This window comes from Durotheca rogersii (assembly GCF_024521655.1).
Source record: "Durotheca rogersii strain YMJ 92031201 chromosome Unknown GGS23scaffold_17, whole genome shotgun sequence".
Taxonomy (NCBI): domain Eukaryota; kingdom Fungi; phylum Ascomycota; class Sordariomycetes; order Xylariales; family Xylariaceae; genus Durotheca; species Durotheca rogersii.
The window spans coordinates 686,078-708,397 of NW_026251248.1; positions in this window are offsets into that span (position 1 = coordinate 686,078).

Below are 22,320 nucleotides of genomic sequence, written 5' to 3' on the forward strand. Positions count from 1 at the left end.
GCTACATAATCGCGGTTGAGCTGCACTCATCCACATACGGATATGTACATGCATACATGTGTGGGTACCTTGGGTAGGCAGCTTTGGGTTGGCAAAGGTCAAGTACCGAACCCCCGAACCTCCGTCGTCAGGTACCTTTGTAAAGCCGGTATCGCCCGGCCAAACCCAAGTACCCGAAAATGAAGGGGGTACATAAGAGGCCGCGACCTGATTGGGGCTATATCAGGTACCTGCATGTGGTTAGGCTCCCAGGCCCTAGCACCTCCGTTGCATCAGCAATGACACGTGAAATATATACTTACAGCTGCATACTCGCCTAACGAGGCACTACGTTAGAAAGTCCATGTAAGAAGCAGCTGTGGGAGGCACCTAGAGGTACCTAGGTAGGTCATACCTACCATACCGGGAGGGGGGGGTCTGTCGACACTATGTCAGTAATGGTGTCGGGGTAGTAATAGCGTAACTAGGTAGGGTTATAATAACCGATTTTCGATATAGTTACTACTAGTATATCTATATCGACATTATTACTAGCTACGTAATAATATTAATATAATATCGTTATTAAATCGATACTATAACAAGTATAGTATTAATCTTAATACGATTATTAGGTAACGTAGCTATATCGTATGGCTAACTATAACTAGTAATATATATATATTTTAGGCGTAACGTTATTTTAATTATTATAATAGCGAGCTTTATATTATTATAATATCTATTATAATAACTAAATAGAAATAATTTAATATAAATAACATATTCCATTAGGAAGCTATCTTAAAGAAGGAAATAATTATCTTTAGGTTCTTTATTAAGCTAGATAGAGTAATAATACCGATACTATATCTAGATAGTTCTCTCTTAAAAAAGATAGAATATTAATATTAATTTTATATCTAAATAGTTTTACGTTAAAATAAATACGATAGCAGTATTAATAATATACCCGAGTAGTCTTTTATTAAGATGGACGTAATAATAATACTAATACCATACCTTTAAGATTTTCTACCAAAATAAATGTAATAATAATACTAATACTATACCCTAACGGTTTTCTATTAAAATGGATGCGACGATAGTATTAATACTATGCCTTAGCGGTTTTCTATTAAAATAAATGCGACGATAATACTAATACTATGCCTTAGCGGTTTTCTATTAAAATAAATGCGACGATAATACTAATACCATGCCTTATCGGTTTTTTATTAAGATAGATATAATAATAATACTAATATTATATCCTATCGGTTTTTTATTAAAATAAATACTATAATAATACTAATATTATACCCGAGTAGTCTTTTATTAAAATAGATACGATAATAATATTAATAAAAACGACGAGGCTTTACTTATATAGGTATATTTAAACGTAAGTAGCATTCGAATATATCTAGGTCTAGAAAGAATATAAATATAAATTAATCTTTATAAGCTTATTTAGTTACCTAGAGTAGGTATTTAATAATATAAGACAAAAGAAAAGCGGTATACCTATAATACCTATAGTAATTTAGTTAAGCCTATCCGTATACCGAGTAATTATAATAAAATCGTATAGTAATCGTAAAACCATAGCTATGATTTCTAAAAACCGAGTAAGATTTCTCTATCCCTTATTATCTCTTACGTTCCTCCCGCGTTCCTTCCGCGTTTTTCCTGCGTTCCTCGTACGATGGTATAATAATAATTAAAGATAAGTAAGGATATAACGGAATTTAACGAATATATAAGGGAATAGTCGAAGCTTAGTATTAAAACTTACGTATCTTTCGACCGTTCCTAAATTATAATATTAATAAAAGTTCTTTTGTATTTAGGAATTAAATCTATAGATATACCAGGCGGTAAAGCCTTATAAACGGGCCGGTATTAGCTTATCGCGATTTTCCTCGTTTATTTTATCCTAATAACGCTTTAGTAATTAATCGAGCCCGTCGTTATCCCTACCTATATTATTACTTAATAGTCTCTTAATCTCGTTTTCCTCGTCCTCCTCGTCGAACTCGGCTATAATTCGTTAATCGACTTCGATCCTAAAGGCTACATTATCGTAGTAGTAGACCTCTCTTTCCGGGAGGCTTCGTAGCCGTTCGTTAACCTCGAAATCGTCGTCGTCGTCGTCGTCGTCGTCGTCCTCCTTCTTCCCCTCTTCCTCCCCCTCCTCCTCCTCGTCTTCTTCTTCTTCTTTACCCTCCTTTTTAATATATACCCCGTTATTAAGGTCGACGGGGCCTTCGGTACGGCGCATAGGCATGTTAAACCTAATAATTAACCGGTAGTAGTTATGGTATTAAATATCCGGAAGGTTTCCGGGTATAACGAATTTTTTTCTGTTTCTAGTACGACTATCCCGAACTACTTATAATAATATCGTAGTTACCGTAAGTAATTTTACGGCGAAGGCGTCCTAGTAGCCTTTAATTTACTCGGGTATGTTAGCGAAATTATACTCCTTTAATATTCGTATATAGCCGAGGAATACGGCTACCGATAGGCCATTCGGAAACGTAGCTCGGTCTTTAAAAGCCTTAACGAACCTACGGTAAAACGGATCGGTACTTAAGGCTATAGCGGTCTAGGTAAATATAACGGGTTAATAAAGGAAGAATAATTTAATTATAAACTACTTATTTACGTAATTAATTAGATACGTAAGGCTAGTTTAATAGGAATAATAACTTTACCGAAGCTATTAAAGGCTATAAGCGACGACGAGGATAGCTTCCGAAGGCGTACCTAGAAGCTTAGGAAAGGTATGATAAAAATCGAAGGTAATAATCTCGGGAAAAGACGAAATAGGATTCGTAAAAAGCAGAAGGTAAGAAATATCTCCTTAAGTTAATTTATTATTATCGTACCTACCTAATTATATCTATTAAAGTACCTACCGCCCGAAAGGAAGTAGGTTCTATATATTATTATAGCTATATACGTAGAAGGTAGGAAACGAATACGGGAGATATTATTTAATATAAGAAGGACTACTTACTAGATATATTACGAACTTTAAAATAAAAGTACGTTAATTTTATTTTAAATATCCCCTAGGAATATATAATAGGTTTAATTTATAGGTAATGCGATAATAAGGATAGGAATATATTAATATTTACGTAGGCCGCCTTATAACGAAACCCCTAGCTATTAAACTTATGATCTTTTATTTTATATAAGCCATAACTTTAGCGATTATAGTTATATAGGTTTTAAAAAAGGGTAATAATATACCCTTTCTTTCCTTACTCGTAATAATTAAATGCTATACCGGTACGCCTTCGGTATCGTAATACCGACTCTATAAATCCTAATTACGTAAGTAAAAATACCTACTTACTTAAGATACGGAATCCTAAGCGTTAATTAGGGATTTAATTCTACCTCGGACGTTTAAGGGCCGTAAAGGTTTCGTCCTTATCCGGGTTTATAAATACTCGCTTCTTCCTAATACTCTTCGCTATAGTAATAATAAGTAGCGCTAGTTTAATATCCCCCTTTTTAAGCTTTATATCTTTCTACTTTTTTAAAGCTACGATAACGTTAAACCGATAGAAATAAGCCTTCTAATTATAATCGTATTCGGCGACCCGCTCGTTAGAATCGGTAGACTTAAAATTAATATTTTTCTTTACGTATATATTAAGTTCGGCGTAAATAACTACCGACGCGTTAGACTTATTATACCTTAGGTATTATATTAACGGGTATAGGACTTATATACGTACTACGTCTTAAACGTTTCGGAGGACTACCAAACGTCGACGTAGTTTTCTAACTAATAAAAGATATTAACGAAATCCTCCGGATTAAAGCGGTAATATAGCTACCTTCGAATTCGGGTTATATCTTCTTCCTCTACGAACTCGAAGTTCTTACCGTCTTTTATAATTACTTTAATATGATTTTAATAATTATTAGCATACGATATTTACCTAGGTAAGTATATAAAGTAGCGTAATTACCTTTAAATTTCTTATGGAACGACTTTTCTAGGTATTAAAGTTCCCCCGTAAACGCTTCCTAGTAATGTTATATACGTAAAGGGCGAGCTTATCGCTTATTTCGAACTTCCTTAGGACGTAACTAACGACTATATCTATATGGTTATTATTTAGATCTAAAATAAATACTACTCTAGTTAAAATCTACGTATCCTTAAGATATTACTCGACTACTTTATTCTTAGCGCCGTCGGGCTTTTTATATTAGCGCTTTTTTTTTTAACTCGGACGCGTAAAGTAGTCGGCCTTAGGCCTAATATTACTTAAAATACGACTAAGAATTATAAAAACCCCGATATCTATTAATAATATAGGAAATATTTACCTTAACCCGATCTTAATACTCTTTTAAGGTCTCTTCCGGCTATACCGGAACCGCTTTATATACCGATAATACGTTTAATACCTCCGTACTAGTTCCGACCGTCTCTTCTTTAAACGGATCCCCATTACTATCGTTACGGTTAAAGGTAACGCTTTTAGCTATAGTAGTTTAAAGATAGGCGGTAATCTAAAGACGGGTAGTAATCTAAAGACGGGTAGTAATCTAAAGACGGGTAGTAATCTAAAGATAAGTAGTAATCTAAAGATAAGTAGTAATTTAAAGATAATCTAGGGACGGATAAAAATAAATAACGCATGAAAAACCTTCTATCTTAACATTATATCTACGCGGATATCGTAAGGAAGCCGTAATTATAATAAAGCCTAAAAGAAGAAGGAAAGCAAGGCATAAACCGAGTTATTATTACGGAACCGAAGGAAAAGAAGGGGATTAAAATAAAGCCTTATTACTTATCGGTTTTATCGGTAACGTAAAGCGTTTTATTATACGAACCTACCTAGGTAGGTAATTATAGGCCTCTCGCTTTTTCCTTTAGATAATACGCCTCGAAAAACGACCCTATAAAGTCGTTACCGATAATATATTATCGCGGATATAGTTAAGTTACCGAGCCTATCCGGAATGCTTAGTTCCGGCCTTAATAACTAATATACCGCCGAAATTCCGAATAATACGATCCCCTTAGCTTCTTAAACGAGCCCGACGATAATCCTAACGAATCCGACTAACTTATACCGTCGTATTCCGTCCCCTTCTCTTTAATTAAATATCCCGTAAGTCTTAGTATTAAGCGTATTATTATTAAATAAATAAACTAAGATAACTTCGGCATAGGTAATAATAACGCCCCGCTAGTCTAACTAAACGATATCGTACGAAACGGCGATCCCCCCGATACTAATTAACCCCTAATAAACGATACCGAATAATAAACGACCTTAGAAATTACCCGTAATATACTAGAACGGAAATCCGCCGAGGACGGCGGTATTTACGACGAAGATAAACCTTTAGAACTAGACCTAGAAACGGCGAAAATTATCGGCGTAATCGACGATATTAACGTCGAAGATATCGGTTTTAAGGACGAAGAAACGAAAGAAGTAATATCGTATATTATATTAATAGAAGCTCTAATTATTACTAATAACGTAATCGAGGTAATATATACTCTAAATATTTACGTCCTTTCGCCGTTTCGTACTATATTAGCCGTTTAGAAATAACATTACCATATTTCTCCGGAAGTATATACGTAACTAACGGAAATATTCTAGCTAGTAAAGGACCTTAAGGATATTAAAGGGGTTTCGAAATAAAAGCCGATATTAATCTAAAAGTTTAAGAAAAGCCTCTTATTACGGAAGTTATGGAAAGCGATTATAAAACTCGATCGTACCTTTCTACCTATTCGTACCCGACTCGAAGAAAAGCTTTTAGTCTTCGATTTCCTAGAGATAATATTAACGCTCTTATTATCTAAAAAGATACTTAGTAATATATATAGGGGCATAGTATATTATATAAACGGCTTTATTCGAAATCTATAAAAGGTACGTTAATAAGGGAAATCGCTTCGAATTATTTCGGGATAGTTTTTTTCATACCTAGATAGGATACCTATATTCCTATTAGACTTTATAGCATAGAAATATACGGCTTATTCGTACCCGTTCGGTAACGTCGTTTATAATAAGGATTATATAGGCCGGGTCGCTTATTACGGCTTAGACTTTACGATCGCGGCCTAGCAAGCATTATCTACTAAGGGAACGGTAATTTTACTATAGAAGGTCTTTTAATAAAATAACCTCCTACCTTCGTTATAATAATCGTTTAATAATATCCGATTAAGCGTTCCGCGAACGACCTAAGGGTATTTAAAACTAATTATAATTAAAAACGACTAGGTTTTAATATAGCCTAACGTATTCCTATATTAAATCTACCCGGTTACTATCGACTATAATTTTAATCCATACGATAATATATACCGAAACGGACCTCTTATTACGTTCCATACGCTTAAATACGTCCTTAATACGTAGAGTAAGAAGTTCCGGCCGGTAAAGATAATATTACCTCATAAGGAAGAGCTAGAGATTAATGCCTTTACGCGCGGATACTTCTTAGATAAATTCGTCGGTAAACCTATAATATCCTTATCCTTTTAGTTATTTTTAAACGCCTTTAACTTATATAGAAATATATATCGGTTTATCCAAGGTATATATTTTATTCTAGAATTCTTACCCGAAAGCTAGCGTCTAAAAAAGCATAGTATTTTATTACTAATACTTAGGCCTTACGCTATTAAGTTAATAGATATTATATAAGCATTATTTCATATATCTTATTTAAATAAAAAATAAGAGATAAAGATTAAAGGAAAGAAGAGATTCGTATATTTCTTTATTTAGTATATTACTAGCGACATATTATTATAATAGAAATTATCCGGTTACCTTAATTACTAAGCGAATAAGCTATACCGGTACTACTTTATCGAAAACGAGAATCGCCATAAGTTAAATTATAATACCGTAAATAGTAGCCGCTATTATACGTATATTATTATAAACCGGGCCTAAATATCCTAATCCCCGGGAAGGTAAATAGTAAAGGCGAAGAAGCTTATTAACTTAGGGCTATATAACGATAATAAGCTAATGAATACTCTTATATTCCTATTTCTAGTATTAAATATTATCCGAAGCCGGCCTATCGACGCATATTATTCGGAATACTAAGGTCTCTCTAAAATATTATATAACTTTATCTTTAAGGACGGTATATCTTTATTAACTACTTCGGCGATCGACGAAGCGTATATAGTATATTAATCGTTCCTAGTTCCTCTAAAATAATAACGCCTTTAATCTCCGAAGAAATACCTCGAATCTTAAAAGATTTAAGAGCTTATTAAAGGCGGTATAATCCTTCCGTTTTTCCTTCGCTACTAACTAAAAGAGCATTATATTAAAGAGAATTACCGATATATAATTATTATACTTGTAAAAAACTACCTCGATACTTTATCGTATTAATTTCCGGTACGAAACCTTAAGGCTATAAATTAAGTAGTTATTATTTATTAAACGTTTACGCGATTACTTATAACGATCCTAAGGAACGAATAATCGTAAGTAATACGATTAGCCTTATTTAAAATAATCGTTACTAGCCGAAAAGCTATCTAACTTCTTTATTAAGTTAATATTAACATTAGCTATAAATAGATTAATACTATAAGGGCTCGCGTTATAAGTATAAGAGGTAATATAGTTCGAGGTATAGCTTTTAATAATAATAATAATAATAATAATAGTAGCGTATACGGCGATATAATAAGTAATGCTTCTATATTTCTATTAAATAAGCCTTCCTCCTCGTTCGCTTCTAGCGCCCTAACGATACGGCGCCGAGTAATAAATCCTTAAGAGAGGGGAAATAAATTTATTAATATAAAAGGTCTTCCGAATATTTATACCGGATTTTATATCCCCGAAGTAATAGCCGAGTACGGATCTTATAACTTAATATTTACTCTTCTTAAAGAGGCGAAGCACTAGTAAGTAATATAGAAGTTATTAAGCGTTTTATTTCTCTAGTTAAACTAAAACGAACCTTAGGAAATATAAAGCTTTAATTTCCTCTACGAACTATCGTAACGTAATAGCTACTCTTATACGAATAAAAAACGTATCGTAAATCATATTATTTATATTCTCCGGTTACTTCGCCCGTAAAATACTTACTTTATATAGTATCTTCTAATAAGTACGGATTATCTATCCTTCGTTAATAGCGGCATTAAACCCTCGCTTTAAGCTTAACGAAAATAACGACGTAAAGGAATCGTATCTCGATATCTAAGGAAATAGCTTCCATTCCTCGCCGAAAGTACTTTATAAAATAATACGCAGGTATATTACTACGCGAAAGGATACTTTAAGTAACGTAATAAACCTATAGTAAGTCGACCGGCTCGGGATATTTATATCGAAGCTACGGGAAGTATATAGTCGCGAATATAGAAAGTATATAAAGGTTATAAACTATACCCCGTTATAATAGGCGAAGAAGTTTTCCTTTATAGAAGGGTAAGTAAAATATTAAGCCTTTTTTATAATACTTATTAACGGCGTATTATAAAAAAAAGAAAAAGCGCGTATGCTTTATTATAAGGGACTTTATTAAGATTCGGAATTAAAGCTAGGACGTCTTAGGTTTTATTATGGCTTAGATTAACGGACTTTTCGCCTATTAACGCGCCTCGTACCGATGATTATTTTTAATAGTTACCTTCGCGGTATTAGCGATTAGTATAGGCGATAAACCCTAAAAGGATTACCTATTAAGGTATCCTTTATATAAGTTATTACTAAAGCGCGGTATAATCGGGCTTTTAATAATTAGTAACGAAAAAACGTAAATAATACCGGGACCTAATATTACGATGCTATTTATCAAATATAACATTTAATTTATGTAAATAAAAATAACCTCTATATATATAATAAGCCGTAGCGGCGAATAAACTATAATACGTTAATCTATTACCTATATATTAAGAAGGAATAATACGTATGCGATATTAGGGAGCCGTAAAATAAATAGGAAATGCCCTCTATCCGTAACTATAATATAAACGAAGCTCGTATATAGCTAAAAATAAAAGGAATCCTATTAATCTAAAGGCGGGGAATTAAATAATATATTTATGCCTTAAGTCTAGCTTACGGTCGTTAAGTTATAGTAATCGCTAGCCCGAAGGTAAAAGGGATATACGTAAAAAAGGGGCTAAAAAAACCACTTATTCGGCTATAGCGATATAAGTAAAAGACTTAAGTCGTCGCGACTTAAATAGATATACTAATCGGAAAGAAAAAAATTCAATGGTATAAATAAAGGAAAATAGCTATAATAAAGGCTATCGTAAAGTCTACTTACTAAGGAGGAGCAGAGCGTACGCGATGCTAGAAACCCGGATAGGTTCACTCGAAAGTATACTCTATCGAAGACTATAGTACGTACGATAGTCCAAGATAAATGAAACTAGTATCGCTATATTAATCGAGAGGCAAGGAATCTAATGTAGTTATCGTATCTTAGCTATACCCCTTAGTCGTAAAGATATAGTAGTCGCTAGTCCGAAGGCATAAGAGGTAAGGGGAGAAAAGGGGTAAAACGTAAAAGTTACTTATTCGGCTATAGCGGTACGACGAAGTAACTTAAGCGCCTATAACTAAGATAGATATATTAATCGAAGAACGACGAATCTAATAATAAAAACGAATCTTTAATTAAGGTAAAAATAATAAAGATAGTAATCTAACTAGGTAATAAACTAAATAATAAGCATAGTATATCCCGTACTTACGGAAGTTATGGTTATTTTATATAAGTATAAGGCCTATCGTAACGTATTACGTAATATATTAAGAGGATATGTTTTACCGTATTACTATAGCCTCCTTAGTTTAATTATACTATAAGGAATAATTAAATTAAAAAGGGTAGTACGGTAAGTCCCGATTAATATCTTCCTTTAAAAACTACCGCGAAACTCCATTCCTCCGATTACTATCTAACTACTACGGCCGCGCCTTTAATTTCCCGTTTAATATTATAAGGAGGCCCCTTTATTACTTTATAACTAACTTAGCCTAGTTTACCCTCGCCGATCTAACCCGATCGGCGTTCTCCTTCTTTATTTCGGCTACCTTCTTCTTAATTTCGTCTTAGCCCTCCTAGTTAAGGGAATAGCAAAGGAACGGGCGCGTCCTAAGGATTAATTAGGTATTTCCCCTCTACCTATACGGTATAGAGGTTTCCCCCGATTAAAAAGCCTTAATCCTTTCTAGTCCGGGGAAAGGAAGGGAACGCGTTATAACCTTAACGAGGTTATTATAACGGAGGTTTATATCCGCTAATACGAAGGAGTAAAGGGAATTAAGTATTAAAGCTATAAAGGAACGACGGACTTCGGTTTATACGATAAACCGAACGAAGGATTTACGGCTAAGGGACTCGCCGATCGATATATTCTAAGCGGATACTATAGCGTTAATAAGGTTAATTCGCTTCTAATAATTTACGGCTTATCGAAAACGCTTAACGATACTTACCCCCTCCTTTAAAACTTAAACGCTATAAAACTACTTTATTACTTCGGCGTATTCTCTTATAGTATTAAAGGAATTAAGGCCCCTATTTTCTTAGGCTTAACGCGCGATTTCGATCGGTCGTTTAAAGATAAAATACGGTAAAATACCGCTTTAAAACCCGTAACTAAAGCTATCTTATTAGTTTATTAGCGCGATATAATAAGTAGATTAAGGGGTTATACCGGGCTCGAAGCTATCGTCTCCCTAGGCTTGTTATAACTAACCAAACGCGTACGCCGCCCGATCGAGAGCGCCGTTCCTAACTATATTAAAACTATATAGTTTCCGGAGCTTAGGAAAATATAACGCTACGGCGAAGTAGGCCTAGGAGAACTTCGTAGGATCGGTAATAACTCGTTCGGGGTTTACTAGGTCCGTATAAATCGTAAAGACTAAAATAAAGGCGGGGTTATCGAAGAGGTATTAACGGGTAAGGAAATCGAACGATTCTACCGATCGGTAACCTATCGTTTAATACGGGTTTATTTCGAAGGCCGCCTTCCTACCTTCGAAGTCGTAGTTAGTTATAATATAAAAGGCGTAGATATCCTCGTTAGTAAGATAGTCGTAATAAGCGACGTAAACGAAAGAATTAGCTAAGGCTATCCTCGTTTACTCCTATAGCTACTAATTCATGGTTCGGAATCGATTAACGGATAGCCGGAAGGCCTAGGCTATATCGGATCCTAGCTCGATCGGACCCTTCCCCGAATCGTAGTTATCTAGAGTATTAAACTAATACTTCTTTATATTACTCTAGTTATCTTTACTACCGTAAATCTCCCGTAAGAATTTAATTAAATCGGCTAAATCGGCGCGACGTACGTCTTTATAAACGGAAGAAAAGGAGAAGAAGAAGAGGATTCCGGCGGAGCGGGAGGAAAATATAATGAAAATAAAAAAAAGAATTAAGGAAAGGGGAAAAAAAGATAATAAGTTAAAGGTAAAAATAAGAATTTAAATTAATAATAAAAAAGGTAGGCTAAAGATTAATAAGAATATAATAATTATAGGAGGAGGGATTTTCGAAATAAAATACCTAAAAAGGAAAAAGAGAGGAAGGAAGGAAGACGTATTAACGATATAATTAGATATACCTTTACGGCTAACGCTTTAGGAAAGCGCGTTCCCCCGCGTACGTATAAAGCTATAATAAGAAACGCGTTAGCTTATAACTTCTTATTATATACTCTTAATAAAGTAATAAATACGTACGTTCGTAAACTCGTAATTAAATGTAGGCTAAGGTAGGTATTATCGAGACTCTTCTAAGTACGGTACTTACGACCTAAGTAACGTATTCGACTTTCTCGTTCTCGTCCGACCTCCCCTCTTATTTCTCGCTATTCCACGGTTCCGATTTACTTCCTTTCTTTCATTCTTTAGGTCCTCCATCTTCGTTTTAATTCGTTTTTCGATTTTTCTTAATTCTAGATTTATAATTTCGTCGTCCTTATCTCTCTTTCTCTTATATATATATAATAAACCCTACCATCTAAAAGCAACTCCTTAAACTAAACCGGGCGACCGCCCTTAAGTTATTCGAGTAACTAAAGGCTACGGGAATTACCGACGAAGAAATCGCCGGGGCGTTTAAAAAGGCTAAGGAGGATAAAAAAAAAGCCGTAACGTATTAACGGGCTAAGTCGATACCGCCGCCCGTAAATCCTATAGATAAATAATCCGACGAATCCTTCCGCCGCCTACCTTCTACCGAAAAATTCCGGGACGTTAATCGGCTAATCCCTAAGCCTTAGTAGGTACCGTACGCCTCGTACTTCCGTCTCTTAAACCAAAGCCCGAAAATAATTATCGGCCGGTAGCTCCGGAGCATCGAAGGAATTCGGATAATAAACTAATAGCGCTAAGTATATAACTCTTAATATTAATAGGATTATTAATCGAAGGCTATATTAATTAATAATAAAATAATTCGTAACGTTCGGTTTTATTTTTTAGGTAGGCCGGCGGCCGGCCGGTATATCGCATAGGAAATTATAAATAAGGATTTTTAAAAGGTTACCTACCTTTAAAGCTATGTTATATTCCTCGTCCGTTACGTTTAATTCTCTCGCCGCCGGACGTTATTTATAAAAATTAATAATAAAGAATTAATTAGCGAGTATTTCCGTCGACTAACGACGGACTTTCGTTACGTCGTTAGTTTATTCGTTTAATAATATAAGGTACCTAACGAAATATCCTATTAATACTACGAACGCCGGCTCGCCTCCTCCGATACCGCTAAATACGCGGGTATATAACCCTTTTTTTCCTACCGATCCCTAGCTCCCGATCGTATCTTTAAGTACTTTTACGGTATCTACCTCTTCTTTATTAATAGGATACGTTATAAATTTCGGAATAAGCGGTTTACCTACTTACGGGTAAAGATAAATCGTAACCCCCCTTTAATAAAGGATCTAAGCTAAGCCGTATACCCGCTTATAATACGGGTAACGAAAGAGGAGTTATTATTTATAATAAACTCGAAGATCGCTACTTTCCGGGGGTCGGAAAGTAAGTAAGTTTTTAGTTTTCTTAATAATTAATAAGTAAAGGATAAGGTAAGAAGGTAAAGAAAAAGAAAGAGGTATTAATTAGCGGGTATACGTTACTTCTAACTCGTTTTTAAACGCGTATTCTTTTTCTTTCCTTTTTCTTTTACTTTTATTAATATAAATTACTTTCCTTACTTTCCCTTTAAATATTAAAATATACTTATATTAAGATATAATAATTACGTAATACTAGGATATTAATATCCCGGATTCCTAACGACGAACGTAAAGGATAACTTATTTAAGTATAAAAACGCGTTAATCGGCGTTAATAATCTATAGAAATATACTTTCTTTTAAGGTAAGAAATAGGGAAGGGCGTATTTATTAATATTATAATTTAAGGTACTAATTTCGTATATAAGTTACCGGTTTAATAACCATATAGGAATAACTTCTTTCCTTCTTTACTTAGGAAAGCGATTATATATTAAGCTCCTAGGCTTTATTATTCTTCGATCGGTATAAATAGGTCGTTTTAAGGCATTATAGCCTTATCGTATTATAATAGGAAGGTTATTTATTAAGTCGGGTCGATCTTTTTAGTTCGGGTTTATCGTTAGATATAACTTCGTATCCTTTAAGCTTTTTATTTAATATTTCTACTATAATTCGTACCTTATCGTTCGGGGCTAACCATTCTTTTTCTTCGTCGTCGATTACCGAAGGTATAGGCTCTAGGCCTTCTTTAGCTTAGGAATCGTTAGTAATCGTCGATTCTTAGTCCTTATATTTAATTAATAATAAGCGTATAATTTATTCGTCCTTTTCCGGGTTCTCTAGCTCCTAAAACCCGTTAATATTTTAAATAAATTTCCGTAGTTTATAGCCTAAAACCAGGTATAATAACGTAACTTTATCCGGTTCTTTAAGCTTATAACGACTATAGCTTAGATCTTCGGCGATTAGGTACGGTCCTTTCTAATAGTACTTTAGTTTTACGGCTATCGATTTATTTATATATCGTAACGTATCGTATAATAATACGAGGTCGTTAGTTTTTAAGGGCTCTTTTCGTATTCGGTAACCGTTCTTTTCGTTCTAATACCGGATAGCTTCCTTATATTTAATCGCTAGAACCTTAATTACGGTTAATATATCTTCCTAGCGTCTCTCGATTAATCGTACGCGTATAGCTAAAAGCGATTCTCGGTCCGGGATATTCTTTTAGTTTATAATACGCTAGGTTAAGATAACGATTTCTATCGGAATAATAGCCTTACGCTTATATATTAATTCGTATAGCGATATTCCGTATAAGCGCGTCGAGGTCTTATTTATTTATATAATTACCCTTAATAGGTTCGTTCATTCTTAATCGTTACCGTTTATGCCTTTTATAAGGCCTTTGCGAATTACTTTATACCTAACTTCGATTATACCTTAGGATTACGGGAAATAAATAATACCGACTTTAACTTTAATACCGATTAACTTTATTACTTTACGGATCTCCTTTTTATTCTCGGAACTATTATTATATTTAATTACTAGGGGTACGCCGTACTATAGGAATATCTACTCCTAAAGGAACTTAGCGATCGTTTTAAAATCTATCTTTCTAATAGCTCGGGCTTCGAAAAAACCGAATAATTCGTTTCGTGCTTCGATTATTACGATAAATCCGTTATTTATTAATATATATTATACGTTTATTACCTAGTAAATAAGAACGTTAATTAGCTCGTTATATAAAGCGGGGTCGACTTTCCGGATATTATCTCCTTTTTAATATCTAGGATACGATTTAATCTCTCGAGCGACGTATTTAAATATACCGCGCTAGTAATATAATCTAGCTATCCGATCGTAGGTCGAAGTACGTCCCCTATAACCGAAATCCTCGTAATAATCCTTAACTATAACTTTACGTAATTTTTCCTAGTCGATAACTCGTCGTATACCCTTATATTTCTCGGGCTTTCTCTATAAGATACCCTCCGAAACGACGTATTTAAGCGCTTCCTTCTTAAACCGGGTCTACCGCTTCTAATACCCTATTAATCGGTCGTTTCTTAATCGGCTAAATAATTAAAATCGCATAAGAAACGTTACTATTTCTTACGACTTTATTAACCATTCTTCCGGCGGCTATAACGGTAGGGCTTTATCGCTAAATTACTCGATAACGTTAAATAATACGACTATATTCGCGCATATTATATTAAGCTATATATTAATAAAGTCCTTTATATCGCTTTCTTATTAATCGTCGTCGTCGTCGCTTAGGCCGCTAGGTTTACGTAAGAAACCGTCCGTAACGGAGTATCTCTTACCGGGTATATATTAAATATCGAAGCTAAATATCTTAATATAAACTATCTATTTAATAAGGATAATACCCGGAAGACTAAAGAATCCGTCGTTAAGTTAGGCGATTAATACTTTAGCGTCGGTTTTAAGTACGAAGTAAATGCCGTAAAGGTAGTTTCGGAACCGTCGTAAGGACTTAACGATTCCTAAGTACTTTCGTTTCGTAGCGTCGTAATTTAACTCCGCCTTTCTTTAAATCCTTAACTCGTATTTCGAAGGTCTAAAGTTACCTTTATCGTTATCCTAACCTAATACGTAGCCCTAACCGTTTCTTAATACGTCGACTTTTACTCGGATTAATTATTCGATAATATAGTTTAAAATAATTAATACCGGTACGTTAATAAAAGTAATCTTAAGCGAATCTATAATATATTATTAATCGATACCTTAAATAAAGTATACTTCCTTACGCATTAATATTAAGAGAGGTTTAACGACTATAGCATAATAATCGATTTATATTCTAAAGAAAACCGTAATACCGATAAAAGACCTTACTTCGTTTATATTCTTATATAACTTCTATTCTAAGATCTTAACTATCTTCGCTTCCGAGGACTTCCTATCGTTTATACCGCATAAATATCCGACGATTACCGTACTACCTTTATACTAAGTAGATTTAACGGCGCTAGTAGTAATACTAGCTAATTCGAAGTTTAGGAAAACGGCGTCGATATTCTCTAAGTACTTTAAAATAAAGCGTCGTATTTCCGGAAAAGCCTCCTAGTTATCGTATCTCGATACTAGCCCTTTAATACTAACGTCGTCGAAGAAAGACTCGTACTTAATAAGAACTAAATCGTAAAGAATTCGTATAACGGCTCGGAGAAAAGCGGTAATTAAGTTCGTCGCGCCTTATAATAAAGTCGTTATACGTAAAAGGCTAATAAAAGTAACGAACGTAATTAAGTTATAGCTCGTTTCTACTAGCGTTACCTAGTCGTACCTAAAGAAAAAGTCGACGACTATAAGGATTAAATATATAACGAATTCTTAGGCAAAGGAGTTTCTATCTCGGGATAAGAAGGCGTCGCGAATAATCTAGGCGTTAAGTTTTATCGTAGAGTTAATAAGTCGCAAACTATTATCTTTTTTTTCGATTACGAACTACGTATTTCGATAAGAATCGTAACTTTCTTTTAGGATTCCGTTCTTTATTCGTATACGTAAGACTTCGATTATTCGTTCCTTAAAGGATACTAGGATAGGGATATCCTTAACCTACTAAGCGTTATATAATACCGTCCTAATCTCATAGTCGGGGTAAACCTTAGGTCGGATTTTCCCGATTTTAGAGAAATCCTAAGCTAAGGCTATCTCTCTTCGGTATAGGATCTTAATAAGTACGTCTTTCTCCTAATCGGTTAATTCCGTATCTAATAAACCTACTTTAATAACGTTAAGTCTTTCCGTTATTAATTTAATACTTCGGGGGTTACTAGTAAATCTTAGTATAATATTCTTATAGGGTTTATCGCGTTATAATACCTCTAGTAGTTCGTACTTCGACTTAACCTCCCCTATTACTTAATCCTTTTAATCGAATATTCCTAGCGGTATCTAACCGTCTAACGGTACGTTATCTACGGGCTAAACTTTACGCGACTTAGGCTTATATATAATATTAACTAAAAACGTACGTTTAGCTTAGTAAGTTAATTCCGAAATAAAGGCTAGGTCTCGCTTATATTATTTCGACTCCTACGTCGTATATCGAATTACCTTCGTAACGGCTTTACTAAAGACGTAAAGGAATTCTTCGTCGCTTAATCTAGCGATCGCCTTATTTTCCTTATCCAAACTAAGTTTAAGGGCCGACGAATCCTTAGCTTCGGAAATAAATATTACCTCTATATCGTCGTTATAAAGGCGGGCATAATTAATTTTAACTTAGAAGCTAGCGTCGGTCTCTAGATACTCGGCTAGGAATGCGTTTTCAGGCCTATATACGTCATTAAAGCGGCCTAAGGTATCAATAGCATCTAATTTTCCTATCTTTAACGACGTAGATCGGCAAGCGAAGGTAGTAATCGGCAAGCTAGATAAAACCGTCGATTATTCCTATATATAAAGTCTCTATAGAGGATCTAAAACCTCGCTATATCGCCTTAATACCGGTTATAAGGAGACGCTACCTCTTTACGTAGCTTTCTACGATCATATTAAATTACGTCCCTATATCGATTACCGTAGATACGAGAGCTTCGTTCCCGTTAGGTCCTACGTTAACTACTAGCTTAGGGAAAGGCCGGATATAGTTTTTAATATCCTTCGCGATAACGGAATTTACCGCTATTTTACTTAAAGGGTTAATAAACGGGGCGGTAGTTTACGGTACGCTAGGTATTTTAACGCTTTCTTCCCGATCCTTTTATACCTATTCCTTTATAATCTTAATAACCTTAAGCTAACCTTCGTTAATCTTTATAACGCGTATCGTAAGGTACTTAACTACCTATTCCGAAAACCTAGGTATAAACTTAATTAGATCGTCTTACGAAACTTCGAAGCGTTTCTTATTATTCTTATTAATCTTATCTAGCTAAAACTCTCTTAATAATTCGTTAATAATCTTCGCCTTCCTAGCTAGGTCGTTCGTATTCGAAGTAATATTCTTACCGGCCTTAGTCGGTTTACGCTTAGGCTATAACGATAGAACTTTTATATCCTTTTAATCGGGTACTTTTCTTTCGATATATTCGTCGTTAAAACCTCTAACTCGCTTAACTACGTTAACTTCGATTAGGTCCGTTTTAATGATACCCTTATAATAATAGATACCTTCGTCGTCGATAAGATCCTTAATTTAATTATAACCTAAGATCTCCGTCTCGTATAATTCGTAGTTATATTTACGTTCGATTATTTAAATAACGTTAATTTCCGATATAGCTCTTAGTATCTTTTCTTACTTTAGTATTACTTTCTCGCTTTTAAAGTATCGTAAGTCGAGGGATATAAGCTTTAGCTTTTTAGTTAGATAGTAATATGCTATCTTACGTACCTACTCTAGAGATTCCTTACTTTAGTATATGTAAAATAAGATATAATAAACGATCGGTTCTTCTTTACGCTTAGTTTAGGTAATAATCAATCCTAGGATTAGTATTAATTCCGGCTTATCCGGATTTCCGTTCTCGAGGTAGTATAATCGCTTACTATTCCTATGGTAGAACCGATTCTAGGTTATATCTATTAATAACGGATAACGGCTATAGTTATAAAGCCGATCGAAAGTATTATAAAATTAGCATTCGAATTCCCTATAGTTATTCGTTTAAGTTAATAAAATCTTACTACGTATGCCTCGGTAGTTTAGTATAGTATTACGTTTAAAGCCTACTAAGGTTCTTCCGCTAATTTATAGGTTATAAAGACTTAAGTTCCGAACCGCGTTTACTAGGAACGGATTTTCCTATTAATATTATTAATCGACGCTATACGTATCCTTAGGACTATAAGAGCTATTATCCTAACGGTAATTCTACGAAGTTATTTTTATCTCTAGAGCGTTAAGTCGGTCGTAAAGGGCCTATATACTAGCTTCTTAACTAATACTTAAGTAACCGTAAGAAGGTTTAAGTTACGAGAAAGGCGGTAGTAGAGGTATCTAAAGGCTAAGAGTCGCTAATCGTTAAACTATCTATATTATAGGCTTCTCGGGTTCTTCGAAAGTTACCGTTTTCTACTATCGTCGTTCTTCGGCTTAGGCCTTATCGGTAATTTATACCACTATACGACGTTCCGCTTACTTATAAAGCTAGATATAAAGAATCCGGTAATCGATATTTCCGATCCTATTATAGTTATAATCTCCCGTCTTATAGAACTTTATAATTAGGAATATCTAGAATCTATCGGTTAGGTATCCTACTTTCTAGGGAAGCTTTCCGTTATCGTTTACGAGCTTAGAAAGACGTTCATAGTTTATAAAATACGTAAAGATCGCCTTAAGATCGCTAATTACGTTACCTCGTTCTAGCTATACGAGTTTACGTTTAACGTTAGCTTAGCCTAGTTTATCGGTAATTCTAAAACGGTACTTTAGGGCTATAACGATAACTCTTTAAATCGTTTAATCCTTCGTAACGTCGTTAATACGCTCCCTAATAATCTTAATCGTAATCTATTCGCCGATCTCCTTAATCTTATCGTCGTCGCTTATACGGTAGCGGTTAAATAATCGATTTACCTTCTCTAATTATTAGGTTACGTTATATTTATTAAACTTAAGCCTAAGGTAATCGGTAGGGTTAGGGAATTTAATAACTAATATTACGATAATCGGAGTAGCTACCGGTATATTCTAATTACTAAAGGCCCCGTTATTATTATTCTAAAATAATACCATAAGGATTAACGGGATAAGTATAAAGCCGCGGGTAAGGGGTAACTAAGTAGGAGTTTTATCGTCGTTCTCCTCCTCTTCGGGCGGATATAAAGACGGAAAGCTAATATCGACTCTTAAGGTCTTTACTAATAGTTTAATCTTTATTACTTCGGGTCCTAACGGCGATCTATTCCGTTTCCTAGCTACGGATTCCGTCTAGTTTAACGGTACGAGGTATAAAGTAAAAAGAGGAATAATAAGGGTCTTATTATCTAATATAAAGGTAAAAATAAGATAGCTATTATCTATATCTTAATACTTTTCCTCTAGTATGAATATATTAATATCTATTATACTATCCTAATCGATAGGATCCGGATACTATACGAGCTTCTCTAGTCGGTTAACGCCTAACTAAAGTACGATACGTATTCCTTAGACTAATAATTTAACTATTATAAATAAGTCGACGATAATCCCTCCCATTAAGGTTTAGGACTTCTAACGTATAACCTTCGTTAAGGTAATACGTATAAGGGATAGATCCCGAGTAAAGGATCGCGTTAAATACGATACCGGTTATAACCATAGGCCGGTCTCGATTTAACGGGAGTTATTTAATAGTATTAGCGATATTACCGCTAGGCGCCGTTTTACGCCTATATTAATACTTCTCGTTATACTAGCTATTAATTAATAATATAAAGCTAGCCTATATATAGATATACCTATTAACTCGACTCTAATTCCGTTTCCCTAATCCTCTATATCTACGTAGTCCTATTAATATTAATTCCTAATTCTCTTTAAAACTATCGGTTACTAATAGCTATTAATCTATTAATTCCTATCTATACTATTAATATAAATATCTATATTATATCGTATACTATATCGTCGAGTCGTTACGCCTAGGTATCCTAAAATGCCTCTAGCATAATAAGTTATTAGTATTTATATATTTAATTTATATCGATTAATAGGTTTAAAGGAAAAAAGAAATTATCGTAAAGTCGGTTAAGGTATAATTATTATTAGCCTTTATCCGCCCTTAGTATTAGTAAGGAAGTAACGCGTCGTATAAGTTATCGTAATTTATACTAAGGCGTTCGTACGTTTAGTCTATATAGTAAATAGATAACTATAAGGAAATTACCCTAATCGTTATAAGCTTTATTTACTCGTACGAAATATACTATACTATTAGCGGTTCGGGAAAGCGGTTAATATCGAGGGCTAAGTATTATCCCTAGTAGCGGTAATATTACGACGAAAGTTCTCCGGGTTTTACGGGTTCCTTCGCATAATAAATAAATAACTATACGAAGGATGTCCTAATCGGTATAAACGCGGTTTAGTCGTCGTATTATATCGTAATATCGATAGCTTATTAGCGTTATAAGTATTAAGGGCTACGTATTATCCTAGTAGCGGTAGTATCGTTATAAAAGTTCCCGGGCTTATACGTACCTCCCTATAGTAAATAAATAACCATAAGGCAGGATACTTTATTTAACGTAAAACGCGAACTACTTTACGGATTAAATAGCGGCGCCGACGGCGATCGGTATCCTCTAAATCCTAATAACGTAATAGAAACTCCGTAAACTAAAGGTTAAGGAATCGAAAAAGTTATAAGGTAGTCGCTACTAAGGAGGAGTAAAGCGTACGCGATATTAAAAACCCGGATAAGTTTACTCGAAAGTATACTTTATCGAAGACTATAATACGTACGATAATCTAAGATAAATAAAACTAGTATCGCTATACTAATCGAAAGGCAAGAAATCTAATGCAGTTATCGTATCTTAGCTATGCCCCTTAGTCGTAAAGATATAATAGTCGCTAGCCCGAAGGTATAAGAAGTAAGGAAAGAAAAGAAGCAAAACGTAAAAGTTACTTATTCGGCTATAGCGGTACGACGAAGTAACTTAAGCGCCTATATTTAAAATAAATATACTAATCGGAAAACGACGAATCTAATAATAAAAACGAATCTTTAATTAAGGTAAAAATAGCAAAGATAATAATCTAACTAAGTAATGAATTAAATAATAAGCATGGCATATCCCGCACTTACGGGAGCTATAGTTATTCTATATAGGCATAAGGCCTATCGTAGCGTGTTACGTAATGCATCAAGAGGGCATGTCTTACCGCACCACTACATTACGCGGTAATTACTTTAAAATAATATTACGTAAAGGTTATTCCTCTTCGTTACTTACCTTAGTAATAGGAGCTCTTATATATTCGCTCCCGTTGCCTTTTACTCCTTAGCTCGTTCTTAAATAAATCGAAGACCTTTTCTCTCCTTTTACTCCTTCTTCCGTTACTCGTAAGATAGCTCTCTACGCGCGCTCTCGCGTACGTAGCTATAGCTACGTAATAAATAACGTATTACCTTTAACGTAAAGCCTTAATTCTCCTATATTAACGTCTACTTAGCCTTTCTAGGGATTTTAAGTAGGTATAATAATAGATAACGTCGGTACGAAAAAGCCTTAAGAATTATATTTAATTAATGTTTTAAATTACTTTAGTTACTTACTTTAAATTACTTTAGTTACTCGCCTTAAAT